Genomic DNA, 24214 nt, shown 5'->3' with positions numbered 1-24214 from the left:
ATGTTTACAAATTAAATATATATACACACATATATGAATATATATTTAACATATCTGTATGTATTTATTTATATATGTATTTCTATATATTATTTAATAGCTATTTATTCAATGTGTGTGTATATATACTATATATACATATATATACACATCACATGTGCACATATACATACATATATTTGTAATTATAATAAGAAAACATACAATGGGCCAAGCTGCAAAACGGAATGCAACATTTCAACAGTTCACAACGCACCTCAAAGGGTCTGACTTTCTCTAAGTGTCCTTAAACCTCCACAAGCCTGAAAATTACCACATGAGAACACCTTCACGGGCAATTCCAAGAGGCACTCTAGATGTACAGCCACCACAGCAAGAAGAGGACCAAGGCCCTTCACAGCACCACAGGCCCAGGCGTACACTGCTTCCTGCACCGGATGCACATGTGGTGGACTCAAAGCAACCACCATACCGTGACCCATCTTTGGGCTCCTAAACTCAGTCGACCCTTGAAATTCAGCAACTGATGAGGGTAAATATTTTCTATCGCTCTTTGCTGGCTTTTAGGTGCACATTGTTGTGAAAATAAGATGAGTATGCTACGCCTGCTCTTTTTTCCCTGAGTGAACAAGAAACACCAAATTAAAAAACCTACTGAGGTGCAGCCACTATGGGAAACAGTATGGAGATACCTTGAAAAATGAAAAATAGTTACTATATGATCCAGCAATCCCACTCCTGGCACATTATCAGAGGCTCTAATTTGAAAAGACACATGCACCCCAATGTTCATAGCAGCTCTATTTATAATAGCCAAGACATGGAAGCAACCTAAATGTCCACTGACAGATGATTAGGTGAAGAACTTGTGGTGTGTATATATATACAATGGAATACTACTCAGCCATAAAAAGAATTAAACAATGTCATATGCAGCAACATGGATGAACCTAAAGATTATCATCCTAAATCAAGTCAAAGACAAATATATGATATCATTTATACATGCAATCTAAACAAAGATACAAATGAACTTATTTACAAAACAGAAACAGACTCACAGACACAGAAAACAAATTTAATAGTTACCAAAGGGGAAAGAAAGGGGGATAAACTAGGAGTTTGGGATTAGCAGATTCAAACTACTATATATACAATAGATAAACAACAAGAACCTACTGGAGAAAACAGGGAACTATATTCAATAGCTTGTAATAACGTATAATAAAAAGGAATATAAAAAAGAATATATATACACATATAAAACTGAATCACTGTGCTGTACACCAGAAACTAACACAACACTGTAAATCAACTGTACCTCAATTCAAGAAAAACCTATTGATATGCAAACTGTGTTTGACAAGAAATACACACACTGAAGGCTGGTGTTCACCACTGGACATACTCTACGTATCATACGTCATGACAGACAAGGGAGCAATGGGTCCTGACTGTCTCTGTTCACTCTCACCTCCTCCGGTACCTGCTACAGAGGTGGGTCTCAAGAGCTTCAGGTATGAGGAGAGTCTTTCCAAGGCCACCACTGCCTTGTACGTGCCCCATGCCAGCAACTGTGTGTTTAGTTAAGACAACGTGGAAAGGCTGCTAGGAATTCAGCGATGCACCTCCCAGGTTTACGTTTTGTAAGTCACAGCACTTAGGAGCATTTAAGGTAGTGCACTGGTGAGTCCCAATGCTCAGGACAGCACGCCAACAGACCTCGGAGATACCACAGGCTGGGTTCCAGGTGACTGCAGCGAAGTGCGTACTGCAGTAAGGTGAGTCACACCGGGTTCCTGGTCTCCCAGCACATGTAAAAGTTACATCCTCACTACTCTGTAGCCTATTAAGTGTGCAATAGCAGTATGTCTAGAAAAAACAAAATATATACCTTAAAAACATTTTATTGCTAGTGGGGAGGGTAGAGCTCAGTGATCGAGCACGTGCTTAGCATGCATGAGGTCCTGGGTTCAACCCCCAGGACTTCCATTAAATAAATAAATAAACCTAATTGCCTCCTCCCAGAACAAAAAAAAAATTTTTAATACTTTATTGTTAAAAATGCAAACCGTCATCTGAGTGACTTGAGTGAGTTGTAGTGGTAATAAAGATCCCTGATCACAGATCACCGTAACACATAAGGACAATGAGAACGTTTGAAATATTGTGAGAATGACCACGTGCGACACAGAGATACGAAGTGAGCAAATGCTGTTAGAAAAAAGGCACCAATAGACTTGCCCAATGTAGGGTTGCCACAAACCTTCAACTTGTTAAAAAAAACAAACAAACAAAAACAGTTTTTTGCAGTAAATTCCTCCACCCCCTGTGGTAACTCTAAGGGCAGGAGACAGGCAGTGTTGTGTGGCAGGCAGAGTCCCCGAGTGTGCCCGCTGGGCCTGCCTGCTGGCTGTGTGGGCACTCAGGGGTCCCCGGGACTGCCTGCTCCAGCCCTGAGGTGTGGCCCCAAAACACAGAGGCCACTGACTGGATCCCCGCAAAGCACAGGTCCCAGATGGGAAAGCCAAGGCAGGTCTGTTCCTTGGAGAGAGGACCCAATAAGGAAACATCAGGAGAAAGCTGCTGGACAGCTCTAAAGGAAGCCACCTTGCCTGGACATGGGACCAGAAGACGGAGAGACATGTCTGACAATCTTGTGCCCAAACTTCTAACCATGACCTGGGACCAGACTGTGGTGGACTCAACCTGTCAGATGGGGAACCCGGGGGACTTCCTGACGGAGGAGGACAGCATTGCTCGGAAGTCACAGCCTCCCCGCTGAGCTTCCAAAAGTAAAAGAAACATTCAAGTTAGACCAAAGAACTGAGGCCAGTTGACGTGACCTGAGCCCACACACTGAGGGTAACGCAGGGCTCAGGGAGGAGCAGCGCCTGGACATCGCTGCAGGATGGCCACCAACTCTGGTGCTCACCGTTTGTTTTTTTTTGGGGGGTGATCCAGGACCACGTGCATGCTAAGCACGTGCTCTACCCCCGAGCTATACCCTCCCCCCTCATTGGCAACTAAATTGTCATCATTCTTTGAACAGGTATCTAGTACCTGAGAGCCGTCCAAGTGTGCAAATGCACAGTAAATGCATGTTTTCAGAGTCCTGGGGGTGAAGTTTAGTTACTAACAATTACAGCAGTGACAGACACTCCTAGAGCACTTAATATGTGCTGGGCACTGTCCTAAGGTCAGTGTCCATATTAACCACAAATCATCACGCTTCACTACTACTATCATTATCCCCATCTATAGATGAAGAAAGTAAGGTACAGAAAGGCTCCCAAGGTCACACAGGTGGTTACTAGCAGAGTTTGGCTCCAGAGTTCTCAGTCTTTTTTTTTTTTTTAATATATATATATATATACATTTTTTATTGAACCTGGGGCCCCCTGTATGCTAAGCCTGCGCTCTACCACTGAGCTCTACCTCATCCTCAGAGTTCTCACTCTTAACCTCTACGCCAGGCTTCACCACTGATTAAAAAACAATGGAAAAGCTTTATGAGAAAGAAAAGGCTTCTCAGAGATTCTGTACATTTCCTGGTTTGTGTCCCCAAGCTAAATCTCTATACCTTATAAAAATCACGGACTTGGTTTTGTCTTCTCCACCCAGGCCAAGAAGGATCTTCACCTCATGACAGTCCAAACCCACCTTTATACCCCACACCCGGCGGGTGATACTCTATCGCCAGAAGAAAAATAACAGGGATCTCTCCCTAGGTCTTGGGGTAGGGCTCACCCACCTTGTACAGGTGTCCCAGGAGCCGGCTACACATGCACCAAAATCCCACTACGGGCCATCATTGTCCTGGGGACCAGTTTAATCTAGTTTACTACAACCAAATCAAATGGATGTGTACTCAGCACCTGCTGGGTACAAGCCACGGCACTGGTGCAGAGAAGGAAAAAAAAAAAAAAAAAAAAAAAACTCAGACAATGGGGAAGGGTTGAAAGACTCCTAAATAAAAGTAACTTAAAGGTCCAAGTAGAAGAGACTGGAGCACAAAATTGAGAGAGAACGGGAGGAAGGGAAATCCTGAGGTTTCTCTCCAAGAAGGCAAAACGCTCTGGGTATGAGACCATGAGCTTCAGAAGCAGCTCCGGGACCTCCCACACCTTCATGGGAAGAGAAAGCAGTGCCACCACTTTGGAAATCAGCTTGGTCGGTTTTGAGAAAGCTAAACACACACTTACCACACAACCCAGCAACCCCACTCCTAGGCATTTATTCAAGAAAACATGAAAGTGTGTGTCCCCATAAACACCTATACGTGAATGTTACAAGAGTGTTAGTCATAATCACCCCAAATTTCAAACAACCCAAATGTCCTCCTGCTGAATAGGTACGTGAACTCCACATCCACAAGGATACCTCTTAGGAATAAGAAGTAACAAACAACTGGCAACGCATCCCAGCATCGGTGCATCTCAGCCATGGGCTGCTGGGCTCCATTCATAGGACACACGGAAAAGGCAAAACCCCAAGGATGGAACACCGGTCAGTGGTTTCCAGGGGTCAGGGCTGAGTGACTACAAAGCAGCACGAGGAACATTTTACGGTGATAAAATTGGTATTTTGACTATGGTGGTTATACAACTATGTGCACTGGTCAAAATTCACAGCCGTACACCTTTACAAAGAGTGAATTTTACTGAACATAAATCATGTGTTGATACAACTGACTTCTCAGAAGTGGCCCGTAGCAATTATGTCAACAAAATTATCCCATGGAATGGGGCTATTCTATATCTCCAAGGTTCTGCAGACCATCTCTCCAACTCCCTCCACTAACCCCCACCCCTGATTTCTTTTCGGATAATATTTATAGGAATATTTGGGGTTGCTCATTGATGGGAGAAAAAGCTCTGTGAGTCTTATAAAGCTTCTTAAAGGGACCTCTGAGTGTTTGGATAGTCATGGGAACTCTGCTGTACTGAAAGCAACACAAGTCTGTGGCCCTTCCTCCCCGTGCTACGTGACTGCTGATTACTAAGAAGGCAAGCTCTGCCCGTCCACACAGCTCACCACGATGAAACCAGTAAATCACCAAAAAGCCCGGACACGTATGTCCCTATGGTACATGTGTCCCATATGTTGAACTACACTGGAAGTAGACCAAGGTCACTGCTAAAGTCTTTAGGCAAGAGCTAAATCTAAGATAACCCTTGACTATTGAATTGCAAACCTCATCAGGGTAGGAAAATCAGAAATGTCACGGTACTATTGAAGCGCACAACTGCGCTGTGACTTGGTCTACAGATGCAGACCAAAAGCAACGCAAGTGATTCCGGTTCTTTCCTTCATTCAATACCCAGCAGACACATCTGGACTGCCTACGTGCGCTAGGCGTGAAAGATACATGCTTATCAATGTAAGTCCCTGTCCTCAGACAGTTTACATTCTCTTGGGAGGGATCGATGAATTACCAATAAATGAATGGACAAATAAACGAAGTGATCAATCAATAATAGACTGACTGTCAAGGAATAAAAGCTGGGAAGGAAGAACAGGGTAAGAGGATGGGGGGCTTCTAATTTAGATCAAGTCAAGTGGTCAGGTGTCCCTGAGGTGGTCACCTTTGGGCGGAGACCTGGAAGAACTGGCCAGAAAGCTGGTGAGTAGCTGAAGGTTCAGGAAGGCAAAAGAGGACCAAGTGCAAAGTGTCAAGCTTTGAAATGAGGATGTGACTGGCTTGTGCATGGGACTAGCAAGGTGGCCGGTGTGGCTGGAGCTGAGTGAGGGACAGGAAGGTGCCTGGGAATCCAGCCGGAAGCGCTGGGCAGAGAGAGTTGAGCGCAGGTCACAGAGGCTTGGGGTTTTACTCAGAGTTACCAGAAGCCACTGGAGGGGGTGGGCACCGGAGCGACATCATCTTGATTTGGGTTTAAAGAATCACTCTAGTTGCTCCAAGGAAAACAGACTTTGTAGGGTAACATGGTACAGGTAGGTAGCTGGGGAAGTGGACAAGGAACAGGGGGTTGGGGGCCACCAGAGCCATGCAGGCAGGGACAGTTGGCATCACCTGGTGGTGACAGTGGAGGAGATGAGGTGATGTGATGGGGCAGACGGGGCACTGGGTGAGTGATGGCACCACCCCTCGAGATGCAAGATGCTGGTGCTGGGATGGAGAGGTTAGTTCCACAGACAAGAGCAGCCACAATCAGGGGGCTCAAGAGGTGAATGAAGATAAAGAAAGTTTACCTTGACCCAAGGAACCCTGTACCTTACGACTGCAAAAGCTTTACAGTGGGAAGAGCTGACCCAGGACCGGTTTAGAATTAATTTTACCTTGCTGCAGCAACAAGGACTAGGTAATTCACTACAGACAGCTAAGACACGGATTTGTGTTAGAAATGCCATATTCCATTAGTGAACTTCCCAGGCAACAAAGATTTCCAGTGAAGCTAATAAAAAATTCAAAGCTTTCTACAATGTATCAACAAGGCTTTGAGACTCCCCCTTATTTAACTCCTGCTAAAAGAAAAGAATGTTGGCGAGATTATAGAGCATGGAGATTCTTTACTATATTTACATTATAAAAAGGCTTTGTCCTATGGGAAAGAGAAGTCAAATTATAAGACTCTTTAATTGGTTTACATGTTAAAGCCTTTTACATAAACACTCTGTTTGACTTAATCCACCTCAAAGCACTTTTCTGCTTTACAGATTATTTCCTTCAAGCTGCCCTAAAATGTCTGGGTTGAGGAAACTCTGAGTTTTACGAAGTTGCATCTAACTTAGAAAGAGGCCAGAAACAGCGCAGCCAGGCACCACTGGGTCGTGACTGACCCTTGCAAGTGACAGTGAGGTGCAGCAGCAGACAAGCAGCAGAGCTCAGGTCTCCAGCACGTCCCCAGAGTTACATCCATTTGGTCCAAGGCAAGATTCATGCCCAGGATTCAAAACACAAGGAAAAGTTTAAATTGTTTTGGTTGGAATAACTGTAGCCTGCTAACATGTACAGCGTCTTCCTGGAAGATATCAACCCCCATATTTTCCATCTTTTCCTCCTTTCCCCCAGTTCAACCCTAAGAGCAACAGCACAGAGCCTGCTGGGGAACCAGATGAGAACACGAGTGGGGACGCCAAGTGTGGGGACCTCCGCAGACGACCCATACGGACATTGCTTTTAATCTGTTCCTGTTGGTGAGAAAATGTTTCAATCTGGTTGGAACCATTTTATAAGCTTTGTCTGCTTTTGATTATTTAAAAATTGGACTCAAAAGAAATAAGCTCTCTCACGTAACCATCCTCATCCAGCTCCCCTTCATCAGCCAAGAGAGAAACCTCCTTCTCGTCACGGAGGGCTGGGACAGGTGACTTCAACAGCTTCCCAGTGTAACATTTTTGAGGTCCTTTAGTAGTTTTCCAGATGTTTTCCTATCATCTTGCATCTCTTAAGATGTACTCTTGGAAAGATCTGTTCTCAAAAGAATTCACTGTTTTGCTCTGAAGGATTTCTTACTCAAATCTCTACATTCAGTGACTTTTCCCACAGTACCAGCTATTAAAGACAGATTTTTTTTCTGGCTTGTTGCTTTAAGATGTCAAGATGCTTTTCTAATCTGGACCTGGGACTCCCTTTCACATCGTTCCTCATCCTTACACTAACCAGATGTCTCTGCCTTCTTCCAGAAGACAGCGGTATTGAGACTTCATGCTCCGGGCGTCTCCTGGGTCATCTGTTCACATATTTACCTTATTTCTTCCCAATGGTTCCAGACAAATCTCTATTTTCATTTTTTTAAAATCTCAGCATTGAAACACACATACCCAGGCAGTGTCAAATCCTCTGCCAAGACTGAATTAGTGTGGTTTTCTCTTTGGACCCATCTATAATGACCCAAAGATGTATTATATCTGGATTCTCAGATGTCTGTTAAATATTAACCACGATGATGTGAAATGTTAGAAAATTGGGTCTGTCTGAACCTCCATTATTAATCCAGTCTGCTATTATTTCTTGCTAAGATCCTATAACCCATTTTGAAACTGTCACTGATCCCTCTTGTAAAGCTAATGAAACCTAAAATCTCCCTCTCCAGAAATACTCTAAAACAAAAAGGTAGCTCTCGTTGCTGTTCCAGAGCAGAGATCCAGACACTGCAACCCCTGGGCCAGACCTGCCCAGTGTCCACTTTTGTCAATAAAGTTTTACTGGAAGACGGCCCTGCTTAACTGTTTCCATACTGGACATATCTTTGTAGCAAACAGTTCAGTAAGACCAAGTCACATGTAGGGCCCAGTGTGAAACGTGAGATACCATGACCCTTAGAAACCAGTTCTCCCACTTGCCGGAATGTTACCCCCACCCATGCAGTGCCCCGGTGCCCCACGGAAACACGTCAGCCCTGATTCTCTGCCAGTCCAGCTAGGAAGTCACCATTCCCCATTCATCACACCGTGTTCTATTCATGCCCTTAGCTCTTCTAAGAATAAAACTGACTTTCCTCCCACCTGCCCCCGACTCCAAGTGAGGGGAAAACCATGCCCTTTGCTCCATCCTTCTGTTCTAGTGATGGATAAAACCCCTTGCCCGAGGGCTACAGGGAGATTTGTTAATTAAAGATTTACTCATCTCATCCTGTTACTGTGTTACTCTCTGAGTCACCTCAACATACATGTGCTTGATCTGAGTTCAAAGAGGGGTGTGTGTGTGTGTGTGTGTGTGTGTGTGTGTGTGTGTGTGTGTGTGTGTGTGTGTGTGTTATAAACTCCTTGAAAGCCAAGACTGTTTAACCTGCTAAAGACTTAGGAGACACTGGTCGGCGTACCTCCAGCCCTGGGAGCTTACTAAGCAGTCCTGGACCATGACAATGGAATAAGATGTGTTCCCACTGGAGAGGATGGCCCAATGGGGCTGGTTCTGGTGGGGCAGGGCTGTCACTCTGGATGCGGAGATGTCACCTCAGGGTCTAGAGGAGCTGGCTCTTGGAACACTGAGCTGGATTCCTGTGTGGGGCAATCAGAGCCAGCCCTTCGGGTTTTTTGTTTGTTTTTAGTGAAGGTACTGGGGATTGGACCCAGGACCTCATGCACACTAAGCACGTGCTCTACCCCTGAGCTACACCCACCCCCCAGCCCTTCTATTTTTGATCACAGCTTTTGGCTGCACACAGGGCTCCAGGTCAGCTGGCATCTGCCTGGGATGTACCGCCCATGGGCTGGAGCAGATTTTTCATGTCTCTTCTCCTGGCACACAGCTGTGACCCTCAGGGACTGGAAGCATATTGAAAACTGGCCCTACTCGCCTGTCCAAGAGTTCCCCCCAAGATCACCCGAACCCCTCTGTCCATCAGACTGGAGATCACTTCCCTTTGGAATCTTTCAAAACAAAGGCTTACAAAATACCTTGATCAACAGGGTGTTGAATAACTGCTATGTAATTGTGATCACTTTTAAAATTTCAAGTTAAAAAAATGGAAACTTCGGCAAGAGACTGAATTGCATTGACCCCTTCTCTCTGTGGGTGACCTGGATGCCCACTGTCCTGGTCTACAAGCCTCCCCTCTGCCCTCTCCCACTCAGCCCAGCTGCCACCCCCGGCCCTGGAACACACATGCCAAAATGACGTGTCACTTTCTGCCCCAAGGTCTGCTTCAAGGCACAAGTGGTGAAAACTGCGGGAAAATTTCCACTTCTGCTGCTCTGTTCTGCCACCTGCAATATTCCCAATGCAATGGGAAAATTCCACCAGGAGAAATGGACCGAGCCCAGCCCCAAATGCCGGGGGTGGCGCTAAAAGTGACACCTGGGGCACAGTTTCATGGGCCATGACAAACGCCAGTGAGGAAAGAGGGAAGAGCAGAGCCCTTTCCACGGGTGCTGCCAGCGCTCGGGTAGAAGCCATTCACGTTTGACGTCCCCACTCCACCTCTATCACCTCTTCATGCTCTACCTTTGGCCCAGAGAACCCCAAACATGCAAGCAGGCAGGCACCTCTGGGGTCATCCATCCGGCCCCTTCACTGTAGGTGTGAAGTGATGCTTTGAGCCATGGGTTAACATCACTAGAACATCATTAACCCTCGTGCTGGTAGACGCCCCAGCGGTGAAGCCAGAATCTGCTTATCTGCAGGACCTTGGGTCTAGATCATGCCTGAGCCCTGCATGCAGGCCTGGCAGTCTATGTCAGAGGTGAGCTAAGGCACCGTCCCCTGGAGGAGTTCTGTTCAGTGTGATGTGGTCAACCAACCTGGAGCACAGAGAACAAGGTTTTGTCCAAATGAGGTAACTAGATGGAGCAGAAGCCTCAGGGGCTGGGTGACTGCTGAAATGCCCTCCTGGCCCTCTGCTCCCTGGTAGTCCTCCCCTCACACCCAGGACGAGGGGACTATGAGTGGATCGGAGCTGGAGGCAAGGCCATCTCCTGGCAGTGGCCTGCTGGTCGCACCCTGCATATAAAACGAAAAACCCCCAGGTCTGAAGCTGTTTGTGTGGGCAAGAGAGATTATCTCCCTCCACTGACTTGTACTGAATTCTCCAATGTCATGATCTATCCACGATCCACATGGCACATCCCTGGGAGACGTCAGCAGCTAACAAAGCCACCGAAGCTGTTTTAAGGAGGAAGGACAACCTCGATCTGTGTGTTCTGTCTTCCTCTGCATCAGAGGAGGTTTCTTTATCAAATATTTTGCTAGAAAAACAACCTGAAACAAAAAGCATTGCGTATGGCTTGGAAAGTCTAAGGATGAACAGTCAGAAAACCAGACACTCTCTAAACGCCCGTGTGTTAGGGGTGATGCTACAGGCCAGGCACCCAGCCCCGCCTTCATCCAGGCCTGCTCAGCTGAGACCGGCATCTAAATCACGCCATCTGTTGTGTGCTCTCATAAAAGTTTTGTCCAGCGGGGCCCAGAAGCCCCTCTCCCCAGCAGGGGCCCCTGACCAGCTGGCTTCTTGGAGGAGGCACCCAGTGACATCTTCAGTGACCAGTCAGGAGGAGGAAGGGGAAAAGCATTGCAGGCAGAAGGCACGGCACATGTCGGGCCGTGAGGCGGAGTCTGAGCTATGCATTTACAGGAGGCTGAGAGCCACTCAGCACGCCCAGGACGTGGGCCAGCTGGGCGGGGAGGGAGGCTGCATCAGAAGGGCCCTCTCGACCATGCTGAGACTAGGCGTCAGCCCTGTCGCTACAGGCAAAGATTTGGGCTGTAACAAGTGCATGTGCATCTCGGAAGGGTGACAGAGTTCAGAAGAGGGGAGGGGGGACGAGGTGGTTGCAGAAGAGGCTCCCCCGGTGCTGGTGCCGGGCATTACCTGCCGGGCGGCCCCTTGAGAGCTATCCTGGGCCTGAGGTGAGGGCGGCCCAGAGCCTGGCAGGGCTGAGGCCAAGGGAAAGTCCCAGGGAGTGGGGCCGCGGGAGAGAGGAGGATCGGATGGTGACCCTGGGAAGGGATGGCATGGGGCCCACGGAACACTGGTGGAGCAGGGGAGCATGGAAGGGGTGGAGAGCGAGGAAGGGCTGGGGAGTGAGACTCAAAGCACTGGCAGCAGAAGGGAGAAGGTGGCAGTGGTGACAAGACACAGAGTGAGTGAGGGCTTCAGAAATACATGGTGATGACGAGAGAGACTCGCTGCCTCAGCACAGAGCCTGACGTGGTAAGCCACAGCAATTTCTGAAGTGTCAGCCCAGGGTGGGTGAGAGTGAGAGGGGGAGAAGAGATGGAGGAGGAAGGGGAGGGGGTGGGGAGGAGGGGGAGAAGGGGATAGGGGGAGGGGGAGGAGGGGCAGGAGGGAGAAGGAGGGGGAAAAGGGGGAGGGGGGATTAAAAATCTTACAATTAAGTTTTGTACCTACAATTTCCTATCCAGATAAACTCACTTAGCACAGACGTTTGGGAAAAGCCTGCCTACCGCCCTCCTCTGTGTGATCACCTGGGGTAGGGGGAAGCCAACAACCAAAACTTACCCTCAGGGCACCTACTGAAAGATATTATTAGATCATCAGAATTAGATTAGACTCTTCCATCAGCCAGACTTCTTATCCACTGCAAATCAAATCACGTTCCCTGCAATAAAGCTCCTGTCTGAGCTCCTTTATTTATTTAAAGAGAGGCAGGGCTTAGCCAGGGCCACTTTAACCCCCTATCAGGGACAGACATTTTTCCGCCACGTGACTTCCTCTCAGACCCGACCAGAGGGGAAGACTCCGCTGGTTGTGACAGCCAGCACACGCCCTTCCTGCCCCCACCTCTCCCTGTCCCCCCCCCCACCGCAGCCCATCAGCGATGTTTCCTGGGAGGGGCTGGTGAGCACAGTGAGCAGGAGAGCCCTGGATGCCGACACTGCCTCTTGGCTTCTGCTTCCCTTTGCTATCGCATCTGTAAGCATCCTGGAAAAGCTCTCAGTAGCAGACTGCTTAACCTGTGGTTTCCAAGACAGTAACCACACAGCACACCCCCTCCTCAGCCCCTCCAAGGGGACCAAGGGTGGGTTATTGCCCATGGACCAGCAGTCGGTGAGAGGGCAGCTGCTGGGTCAGGCCAGCAAGAAACTCATGAATAAAGAGTTGAGTCCCGGCCCCGAGGAACTCTTGGTCAGGAGGATGCATTTATTACCTCATTAAGTAAGTACTGATCAAGCACCTTCCATGTCCCAGACACTGTTCCAGGTGCCTGGTGTAAAGCAGCAAAGAAAACAGAAATCCTTTGCCTTATGGCGCTAACATTCTAGTGCTAAGTGAGGAAGCAACTCTTCCCACTAAACCCATGACAGGAGGCAAGGACATCTGAGTGATGCTCATTAAGAAGGAAGGAGAAAATGCTTGCTGGGGTGAGGGAGGCATGATGAGGAAATAAAACCTAAAAACTTTGTTACAATGCAAACAGGCTTTCAGAGGCTGAAATTTACAGACATTTTCAAAGAGGACGACCACGCTGTGCTTGACCTCACGTGCTGTGACTGCCCCCCTGCCATCCCCAAGGAATGGCAACTGGGGCTGCGGGAGGCAGACTCCAGAGTGTCAAGGGTCGCAGAGCAGGAGGGGTTCAAAGGTCATCTTAAGATCCTCCTAATAGGTTTATAATCAACTCACATAATCTCCCTCCCAGCCTAGCAAAACACACACAGCTGCATCAGACAGCATCTCATCACTTTTTATCACTGCCCCCACCCCATCCATCCAATTGTCATTTACCCTGATTCAGGGTGCGCTGTGCCTGGCTCACCCCTCCCTCCAGGGCACTCTGAGCACCACCCCACACAGAGGAACGCCCACAGAATCCTCTCTCGGGACAGCCCTTCAGGAACTTTGCTTGAGAATGGGAAGTCAAAGAAAGTCACCTCCAGGAGAAAGCAGCACTGGAAATTAGAGTGCAATAATCTAGTTGACTATCTCTGCTTAATTTTTTGTGTGGGGGAGAAAACAAAACAAAACAAAACAACTTCGCTTCCTTTGGGCCATCTGTCAAGAAATTGTAGAATTCCTTTTGGCTGGAACCTAGAAAACTTTGTTTCCATTCAGCGTGGCTCCTCTTCTCCAACAGCCTGCTTATCAGACAGCCGAGCAATTTCTATCCAGGTGCCTCCATCAACAGAGATCTTCCTCCAGGCAGGGCAGCCTGTTCATTACACAGTCAGAGGTTTCAAAAATTCTCCTGATATTTCTTTATAATCCTCAACCCACCGGCCCTAGATCAACTTAGCTAAAAAAAAAGGGGGGGGGGGTACAAATTTAAATGTGGTTTCTTTCTAGCTATAAATCCAATCATTAAGCTGAACAATCTGAAGAAGAGGGGAAAAATAAATGGATACTCTGAGAATTGGAGAGCAAGAATTGTGATGGTCCCTGAGCATAAAATATGATGAGCAGATTTTGGAAAGATAATCTTTTGGGGAAGAGTGAGTGAGCTAACAGTGGTCCCAAGATTTTGGCTGTGAGTTCTGGGAAACGGGAACAGGGCATCCAGAGAGGATGCCCTCTGGCTTGGAGAGGATGACCAGCTTTAGGATTAGGTGGCTGGGAGAGAGGTGCTGCCCCCGGAGCCCAGCCAGAGACAGAGCTGGTCCTGCCCTGGTGAGGACATCAGCTCTTATAGGGCTTAATGAGCTGGGACTGCAGAAAGGGCTAAGCTTGCCGGTGACTCAGTTTTACCAAATTTATGTGTGATTGAGATAAGCCCCTATACTTTAGCTATCCTTCTATCATTTTTGTCTTGGAAATTCTCACATTCTCTCTCTCAATGTGAGGATGTCACACAGGCCTAGGAGGCATGCCCAGGGATGTGGGCAAGAAAAGAAGTAAAACCCTCTGCTGGGTCACACCTCAACCCTCAGGCAGGTCTACCCAGAAAGCTTATATTACAAGAATACACTAAGTTTTGCTTATTAAAAAGATCACAGAAGTAAATGAGAGTAGTATGTGCTTTTGTGGGTGTCAGAGCAAATATCTAAAATGCTTGGTTCTTCTGCCTGCTGCCATTTCAGCTGGTCTCCACCACAGTATTGCAAGCACCCTGTGAAATCATCAGTAGTTACCTTTTATTCTGGTCCTCGAAACTCAGAAAGAAGTCATCTCTTCATGGGCTTCTCCTTTAGTTTTAGGAAACGACCAGTCTCCAGTGAAGGTGGAATCTGTGAAAAATTATTTTTCAAAATGATAGGATGTAACTTCTAAAGCTGAGAAATACATACACGAGATGGAATAAATTCATTTGCACTTAAGGTAACCTCTGAAAATCCTGGACTACACCCTACTTTCTCAATATCCCGCTGGCTGGTGGGAGAGTGAAACTGACATGCACGGTGGAAGGTGAAACTGATGTGCAATTTCTATAACATTTTTTTCTACTTGTACTTTCAATCACGACTGAAGTTGCCTTAATTGAATCCACTTTAACCTGATTCAACTCAAAACATTTGCCATCAGTTACTGTAAACAACCAAGTTACCTCCTATTTCAGCAACCCCAAGTTCCCCTTCTTACTCAATAATCACCTCACTACTGTGGCAAGTTCTGTTAAACAAGTATCGCAAACTGTTCCCCCACACAAACATGCGCAGACCAAGCAGACAGGATGCACGTACCGGTGGGGAGGGAGAAGTGTCAGCTATGCTTCCTTTATCTTGCTAAGAGGTAACCAACTGAATTTTAACAAATGCACAAACTGTGATCCCCCCAAGTATGCACTGACAATCTCTCAGGTCTTGAATTAAAGTAAACAGTGCTGCCATTTTTAATAATGTAGGATTTGCTAATTCTGTTGGCGGAGGCTTCACTGCTCTGAGCACGTCCGCTCCTTGAGACTGTCTCCTCTGGTGACGTCTGATGGCTTTGTTCTCTGGAGCAGGCTCAGTGCAACTGCAGAAACCAAAGGTCACCAGCCCTCCGGGGTGACTGTGGAGAGGCAGCCACACCTCCAAAGATGCATCAGGACCCCTGGTTCTGGGTCTTTTCTTGTTTCCTCTATTTATGCCAGACTCCCCGGGATCTCTATTTGCCCAGCCTGGCAGCAGCAAAGGGAACGTCCTTCCAGCTTTTCTGGCTCCTCCCCCTGCTTCTCTTAGCCAGACCTTTGCTTTAGTGTGTTTCTTCCTGTTTACAGCAGCAGCAAAAGGCATACAGAAAAGGCGACGGGTGTGAGCAGCTCTTCACAAAACTGCCCTCAGGGATGTCCACAGTCACATGACCTCCGAACTACCCCCCCCCCCCCAAATTCTTAAGTAATGAGATGCTCCATTGCCAGGATATATTTAAGTGTATCAAAACACATTTACTCAATGGATTATTATTATTGTTACTAGTAGCAGCCGTTAGAATAGATACAAGTGAAAAAGAAATGATTTCAAGATGTAAGCAAACACAGAAGAGATAACACTATTGAAAAGAGCAGAATTTAAAATTGTTCCAAAGTGCTGATTACTTTACCAAAACTATGATTACATATGGATGTAGCTATGGAAATTATAAGATACATATAGATATAGATATTATGTAGATATATGTAAATATACATTTATATACCTATATATAGCGCAACTGTAAGATATATAGATACACAATATAGATATATATATTTTTTATCTGTTTTATATCTTTTATATTTTTCTCCTGGTGGACTATGGGAATAGTACAAATAAACTAAAAGGAGTTGGTTGACGATTATTAAATTCTAGGCTTATATGGAAACAGTGTGATAAAGCTCTTGCCAGCCTTAAAACAGCCAACGCTTCAGAATCACAGAATGTTGTCACACTAGAAGGGACTTGAGCTTAACATTTTCATTTTATAGGTTAATAAATTATACCAAAAGAAGTTACGTGATTTATCCATTATCATTAACCTCCTTACTGGCAGAACTGAGGCTAGCACGAATCTGTCCTCTCCTCCACAGAGCACACGGCGACGGACTCATGCAAATAAATTAGGGGTCCTGGTTATCTGAGCAGTCGTTGCCCAGATCCTTACACGGTGAGGAAGTTTCTTAGGGAAGATTGCCTTCACCACTCAGCAATATTCCCTAATAGTCAACCATTTTATGAGTTTAAATCCCACTCAGAATTCCATCCTTATTCACCGTCAGCATCTTTCCTGACCCTGTTAGTTTTGAGTTTTGTTCCTCCAACGAAAGGACCTACGTTCACTGCAAAGTGAAATTGCACATTTTTGCCTCTGCAAATACGGAATTTCATGAGTTTAATCAAAACAGCATCAGAGCACTTCCCCAACAGCGGGTAAAACAAGGGCCGGTGTGGACTGAGCAGCTGGATGAGGGGAGGATCACTAAAGAGAAACATTTTAAGTTTGCGGCAAGGTAGGGATTTCAATACAGGAGTTGGCATTCCATATAAAAGAACCTAAAAGGCCCAAAGGAAAATGAGAAAAACCTCAAATATTTCTGTAAAACTGATGACCTTGAAGATGTGGTGGACACGCCAAACGGGATTTAAAAGGTACCACGATATACAAATCACACAATTTTGTCCCAAAATTTACTCTTCTCAAAACAATCAACCCTTGATTTTTGCATTGCTCATTCTAATAGCCATGGTGAAAATGATCACCTAAATTTTGTTAAATATAAACTAAAAAATTTATTTTCATGAAATTCAGAGTTTGCAAGACAAAGTCTCAAAACTTTTTAAAATCATATTATGAATCTTGGTCCCCTTTTAAGTGGATTCAGTTGACATGGCCTTTTTCTGGTTCTAATTATCCTCAGGTAACAAGGATCCACTGTAGAATCTTCAGAAAGAATTTTTAAAAGTATAAATCAGTAATATGGAGGGTATTTATATTTTTTCAAGACAAACATACATTTTAGAAGCAGGGAACTTCAGATACAGAGCATGAAATAGTAGGGGCACTGTGTTTTTATTTTGTTCCTCTGCCATAAAAATAATTTTATATTTTTTATACAAAATAAAAAGGTTACAAAATTACAAATGACTATATTTGTCTCAATTCTTTTAAAAAATGTGAAAGTATACTAATATATTTCCCATCCTGAATTATATAATTAAGTTTTACATCCTATTTTATTTGAACCAAACCATGAAAAAACTTTCATAAGGGTCTTAATAGTTGTTGATCCGCATCCTGTGATCAGTTCTATCATCTGCAATTGTCTGTTGTTCTGTATAATTCATGGTCTGAACTTCACCAGAGAACAATCAAGTTGGCTGAGTTTTCCCATGTTCAAAATGTTTATTGTACAAAAATAGTGAATATTCAGGGCTGTTTCACATTCACTCAGATAATGAAAGGGATTCTAGTATCATGAGAACACAAGGCTTCATTTCAGAAGCATCAATTATTTAGTGGAACATTTTCTTCTGGAAGAATAAGAAAAGGAAGAGAATATTTTTCTCCATTAAATAAAATTGCAATGACTGATAGTAAAAAGATATTTTTTCTTTTATTTTCCAAATCTGCAAAATACTAGGAGCCCAAATAATCTATGATGAACAACTGAAAGTATGTAAGATAATAAATAAATTTGAAAGATTCACTTACTGGAGCTTTCTAGCTTCTGTGACCAAAATGATAATTTATGATTCAGTTTACTAATCCTGTCTCAAAGGTCAAGACCAAAATCATTGACTCAGTCTTGTCAGATTTGCTTATTTCTCAAATGAGCGTAAATGTCTAACTCAGGGTTAAGATGTGACTAACACTTCCTTCCAGGAAGGACAACAAATCTCCCAGCTCCTACATCCACTGAGTCTGAAGAACAAAGGTGGGGAATCCCGCGTAGATGCCTGAACCATTTCACCACTCACTGTAGTCTTAAGAACCACAAGAAGAAGTTGCTCAAAACCACCCTCCCAAATATCTGAGACTCACGCTCAGTGAATCAGATGAGCCCCCAGCTCTGGTCCCCTTTCCGGAGCGGAATCAGTGGGTGACTGGAAATTCCAGAACCAGGGGAATCCCTGCTCTGCTCACCCAGGTTAGTGACTTACATCAACCTGGAGGAAGAAGCTGGGCTGCCTTACAGCCCTAAAAAGGAAGTATTTATATAGGGAAACTTGACCAAATCATGGGAAACAAGAAGTCATGGATTGGGTTCAGGATTTTTTGGCCAATTGACTTTAGAAGCAGGTGCCTGTCAACATTAAAAGTGCCTTCTAAAGGAAACGCACCAGGAGACTTCCCATCAGCTCTAAGAGATGATGTCATTAAGATGCTAATAAGCGTGATTAACCCGCCCGCCCTCACGTTTGCTGAGCAGTCTTCTAGCCTGAGAAACAGGGGGACCAGGTGGCCTCAGGAATCCGATGGACTGCCTTCAAACACTTCCTAACTCCACAGTTTCCTCACCTCGACAAACCTCCACTAGTCTGTAAAATGGGTCTACAAAGTCGTAAGATTCTTACAGCTTTAAGCGCCAAGCACGGAGCACAGTACTTTGTACACAAGATATTCAGGGGGTGAGTTCTTATTCTTTTTCCTGCTACACACAAAAGAGAAGTCCTTTCTGCACTCTGAAATGTCGGGAAGCTGCCTCAGAGGTTTTCTCTAATTAGGGCTGATCCTTTCCATCCAAAACTGTGACTAGGAATTTTATTCATTACTGTGAAAATACAGAAAAAGTAATACTTCTGTACGCAACATTCTAAAACCCTTTTTCCGCACAGTTATTCCAGAAGAGAAATGACCCTTACAATTTTGGTTTAATGATCTCTAACACTGACATAGTATTGGCACTGTGTTTTCCATATGCATTTAAAATTCATAATAACCCTACGAGGTGGGAACTGTCCCCATTTTACAAGTCAGAAAACTGTGACGCAACTTTTTCTGGTGCCAGAGCCAAACCAGGATTCAAACCAAGCTGGGCAGCCCCAGAGTCCACTGGGGACCTCTGCGTTGTGTATTTATCTGGGGGCTTGGGGAAGGGAAGGAGGACGGAAAAACCAAAACAGTCTAGAATATTCTTCCCCCTTTCAATATACACATACACAGCGCAGATGATTTCCACTGTGAAGACATCACCAAATACCTTCCCACTGTCTGGCTCTTCAAGTCAAAATGCAGGATTGCTCATTTGAAGGACAGTATTTTCCTAGAGATACTTGGGGAAGCAGAGGAAAGAGAGGGCTGGGGACCACGCAGGAATGGTGTCAGGCAGCATTGGAGAGCGAGGACCCCCACAGGGCTCTGGGGGTGGGAGGGGCTGTTCCAGACCCTTCTGCAATCTAGTGCTAAACGGCTGTGTTCAGCACCACTGCACACACACAAGACAGCTGTGAATTCCAGCCCATTCTCCCCACCTAGAAACAGTCCCCAAGGCCTTCTTCTTAAGTATGATGCCTTCAAATGCGAGAAAAGCCAGACTACCAGCAGCTCCTCCTGAAAGAAGTAAGAGTATCTATGTGCTTGACCTATGCAAGTTCATCACCGACATTAATAAAATCTTCATTCATCAGTAAATATTACCCCCATTTTAGAAGCAAGCTTAGGAGACGGAGTGTTCTGCCCCAAACCCCACAGATGGACTGATACCAATTCCAGCTTCTAGAAGCTGTGATGGGCGAGGGAGTCCAGTGAGGTTCTTGAAGGACACCATGTCCCCGCATTCCATAGAGAACCCCTGAGACTCAGGATGGATGACCAGTGCACCCCAGTAAGAAGATGTTCGTCTGTGTAAACAAGGATGCAAATGACAAAAATTACTTTGTAAGGGTTTCCCAAAACACGATTTAATGCTGTCTTCACATAACGAAAGAGGAAAAGCAAAACTAAAGAATTCAGAATGTGTGGGGAAACCTCCAGGTGAGAGACTGACATGAAATAAACAATCTTAGGGACAGAAATGGCCAGAAACTGAGGGTTCTGGGGTAACTGCGAATTCAGAAGGAAAGATGGTTATAGTGAGAGCAGACAAAGGAACCACCGCAGAGCCAGGCTCCTCTCTCTCCTGCACACACCCCACCCCTCGTGGCACTTCCGAGGGCAGACACTAGGAAACTGATCAAATCAGGGTCCCAGGGCTTAGTGGGCTCTTTCTGCCAGTGGGCGAAGCCCTGGGTTCCACAAAAATGAAGGTGGATCAGGAATGAAGACAAAGCAAAAACCAGGGCCTCAGTGGCCAAGTTAAATTATTTATAAAGTACCAACTACTTATTTAAAACACTCATTTAGGAGAGGGTACAGTGCAATGGTAGAGCGTGTGCTTAACATGCATGACATTCTGGGTTCAATCTCCAGTACCTCCATTAAAAAGTACATGTAAATAAATAAATAAAAATGAAATAAAATACTAATTCGTCATTTCAGAGGGTGAATAACCTTGATGTCTCCCATGAGAAAACCCTGCCACCTGAATCATCCCACTCCTCTCAAAAAGAGGCAAACTTTAAAGGAAAACACATCCCATAGTTTGTATTTAAAAAGACATCTGGAGGGAGGGCATCGCTCAGTGGCAGAGTGCATGCCTATCATGTACGAGGTCCTGGGTTCAATCCCTAGTACCTGTATTAAAAAATAAATGAATAAAATAAGCAAACAAACCTAATTAACCCCCATCCAAAAGTTAAAAAGACGCCTGGGTGCTAGGTGTAGACAGCAGAACTGCCTTCATGCAAACTAATTAAACATTGGCGGAAGTTTCCTTCAAGCTCCATTTCAGAGTCAAGGCGGACAGGAAAACTGGTAACAGGTGACAAGGTGATCAAGTTTGGTGCCCGTCTAGCTGCACCTGTTTTAAAAGTAAACGGGAGCCAGCCAGGCTGGAAGAGCATTGTCATCAAATGACACCGTAAAACCACTGATTTTAATGCAGTTAAGACAGATCTGAACAACTGGTCGACAGGCTGGATTTAGGCCGGCCCTTCCTCCGTCTGATAGTGGAATGAAAGAGTGGATTTTAATAATTGAACAACTGCTATCCGGTCGCTATGGTCTTGAGGAGAGCTGCGGACACACTGAGGCCAAACTGACAAAGAGGTTTTTTCCAGCAAGATTTGCTAAAATTTTTAGCAAGTGGTACTGGTGGTGGAGGGGGCACATTGGAAGGGAAGCCAGATGGGGCCACATCTCCAGGCAGGAGAGCAGAAGGTGGTTCACGGCCAGGCCTCAGTGCACCTGCCGTCAGGACCACCTATGGCCCTGTTCATTCCTCTGGGCACGTGGGTAGGTGAAAATGCAAGGCTGTGAAGCAAAGAAACCAAACCAGCTGGACAGTGGTTTGGCTTCTAAACTCTCCTTTTAGACAGATGTGTCAGAACTGGAGGGCGATTTTAAAAGTCTGCACGCCTGGAGTCTGACTGACCCAGCAAAGATGAAGGCGAATTTCCGAACTTAGAGAATTGTGATTTTTCTTCAAAAAGGAAAAAGATGACACCAGCAAGAGTAAAAACACAGATAAAGGAAATTAATTCATGTCAAATCAAAAGGGGCTCCAAATATCTCCAGCAGATACTTTACCAAGACTGAGACTGTTCACAGCATAAGACAAAACTGCTGAAATAAGAAGGAAGCTTGAAGAGTTGGATGAAGATGATGCTGGAGGAGACGTGGAGACCAACTTCATTTGGGGATGCTGGAAATTCACAGTAAAACAAAGTTCAGCAGTCATGTTTCTCGCTGAGAAGTTGAGATTGAGGATTTTCCCCAAACACCCTCACCTACCACGTGGTCCCTGGGGCACCCTCCCACTAAGGAGACACACTTGTAAAAATCCTTCTACCAACAGGAGCCTGGAAATGTCACAGAAGGGTCTGGGCACCACCCCCAGCCCACCGTGAATCCCCTCCCATAGCTTATAAAGCAGTGAAGAAATTCATACTGTTTCCATTATTTGTTTAAGTCGGCATTTGGCTGTTTCCCTCTCCCACCCTCACCCCCAACTGTGAGCTCATCCTTCTTGGCTATTCGGATACTTTAAATAAAAGCAGGTTTGAGAAGCATTATACTTCAGCCTGCAACCTCAAGGCTCACCTGACTATTACCAGGAGGGTAGGGTGGCCACTTTGCTCTTCCTCCCCTGACTCTGCACCAGCAGGCCCTCCCAGCACAGACGTGGGTTTGTCTGGCCTGGACCTTCTCTTCACCTGGTAATTCCTCCTCTCTCCCCATCACACCCCACACACCCCTCACCGCAAGGATGGACCTTGTACAGTAGCCCACTCCTCTGTGCCCAGCCATGGGTGCGGGACCCAGGCCGATGAGATTCCTTTCATAAGAGTGGCACTGGAAGAAAGAGGGTCTCTCTTTTTTGGGGGGTCGAAGCTGTAAGAGCCCGTCTTTCAGGCCCACCCCCTGCAAGGAAAAATGAGGCCAACAGTGTACACAGGGCACTTGAGCCCTGTCTGAAGCCAGCTTCATGCTTGGATTTCCCTAGTTTATAAGTCAACAACTTGCATTTTTTTCTTAAGCTAGTTTGAGTTGGGGGAGTGGGGAGATGTGTAAACCCCAACTTTCCTCAAGAAGCATAAGATTGTTGTTTTTTAATAAGAAAAAGATAATTTTTATATCTAATAGTATACCCAGTTGCATATATCCAGAGTAAACTCCCATTCAAAAAAAGATTCAAGCAGCCCAATGTTCACAGCAGCACTGTTTACAATAGCCAAGGCATGGAAGCAACCTAAATATCTGTCAACAGATAAATGGATAAAGAAGTTGTGGTATGTGTCTACAATGGAATATTACTCAGCCATAAAAAAGAATAAAATAATGCCATTTGCTCCAACCTAGAGGTGATCATACTAAGAGAACTAGATCAGACAAAGACAAATATCATATGAGATCACTTATATGTGAAATCTAAAATATGAAACAAATGAACTTATTTATAAAACAGAAACAGACTCACAGCATAGAAACCAAACTTACGGCTACCAAAGGGGAAAGAGGGGGAGGGATAAATTAGGAGTTTGGGATTAGCTGATACACACTACTAATATATAAAATAAATAAGCAACAAGGTTCTTACTTACTATACTTCAATAAAAAAAATAATTTAGTATTTTTAAAAAGTATACATCCAGTTACCATTTTCTATACAAAATGATTCTCCATCTCAACAGAAAATAGTTGTTCACAAATATATTCATAAAATAGTCACTTATGTTTTGCATAAAACTGTTCTAATTTGATGCTTGAAATCTTATAATTAAATGGCTTAATTAGAAGGCTCCAGGCTATCTTTCCATATATTGTGACATTCTAATAAATTTGTAGGATCATATAAAATATTTTTAAAAGAATTCTGTTGCAGGATGTGGTGGCATCTTTTAAAATAATAAGCCACGGTGTTTCCTAGGGAACTGCCCCAGGCTAGAGCCTCATAAAGACATCTGTAAAGGCTAGAGAAGGTGCTAGTTTTGGAACAAATGTTCCATCAAAATAGGAAAAGCTCCCGAAAGACAGAAAAAAAAAAAAAAAAAACTTCACACCCAACAGCACAATCAGGTATCTTCTGTCTTCCTGCAGCATTTACATGTCCTGGGGGACCCAAGCCAAACCCATCCCTCGGAGACCAGGTGCCGGGAGGCTGACCTCCATGCTTGATTCTGCAGGAGGTGAACTGGACGGTCTGCTCCTCAAAGCAGCTGCCCTACTGGCTTGAGCTTCTGCACTTACTCCGTCACTCCCTCTCTGGACCCGGGGGATAGCTGCAGCCAGAATCAGGGCATCAGCTCAACCACAAATGGATGAGGTTTATCATATGTGTTTGGAAGAATCAATGAAGTTACTCCACTTCATAAATAAGGCAGCCCTAACGGGCATCAGTCCAAAATACATTATGGTGA

The 24214-nt window shown here is 45.2% G+C and overlaps 1 protein-coding gene across 18 annotated transcripts in view; it reads right to left on the bottom strand.

Moving 5' to 3' along the window:
* SVIL (supervillin) overlaps positions 1-24214 on the bottom strand; it is a 215156-nt gene that overhangs the window by 159702 nt on the left and 31240 nt on the right. For 15 of the 18 annotated variants that reach the window (XM_031444939.2, XM_031444940.2, XM_031444941.2 and 12 more), the window contains exon 2: positions 14492-14587. The exons of 2 other annotated variants lie outside the window; for them this stretch is intronic. The gene's annotated coding sequence lies outside the window, so the exon portion shown is untranslated. Of the gene's footprint in view, positions 1-11924; positions 12069-14491; positions 14588-24214 lie in introns of those variants that run through there. One more of the 18 variants, XM_064479442.1, reaches the window with a different exon arrangement.

This window comes from Camelus dromedarius, chromosome 26 (assembly GCF_036321535.1).
Source record: "Camelus dromedarius isolate mCamDro1 chromosome 26, mCamDro1.pat, whole genome shotgun sequence".
NCBI lineage: Eukaryota > Metazoa > Chordata > Mammalia > Artiodactyla > Camelidae > Camelus > Camelus dromedarius.
This window is presented reverse-complemented; position numbering and strand designations above follow the sequence as displayed.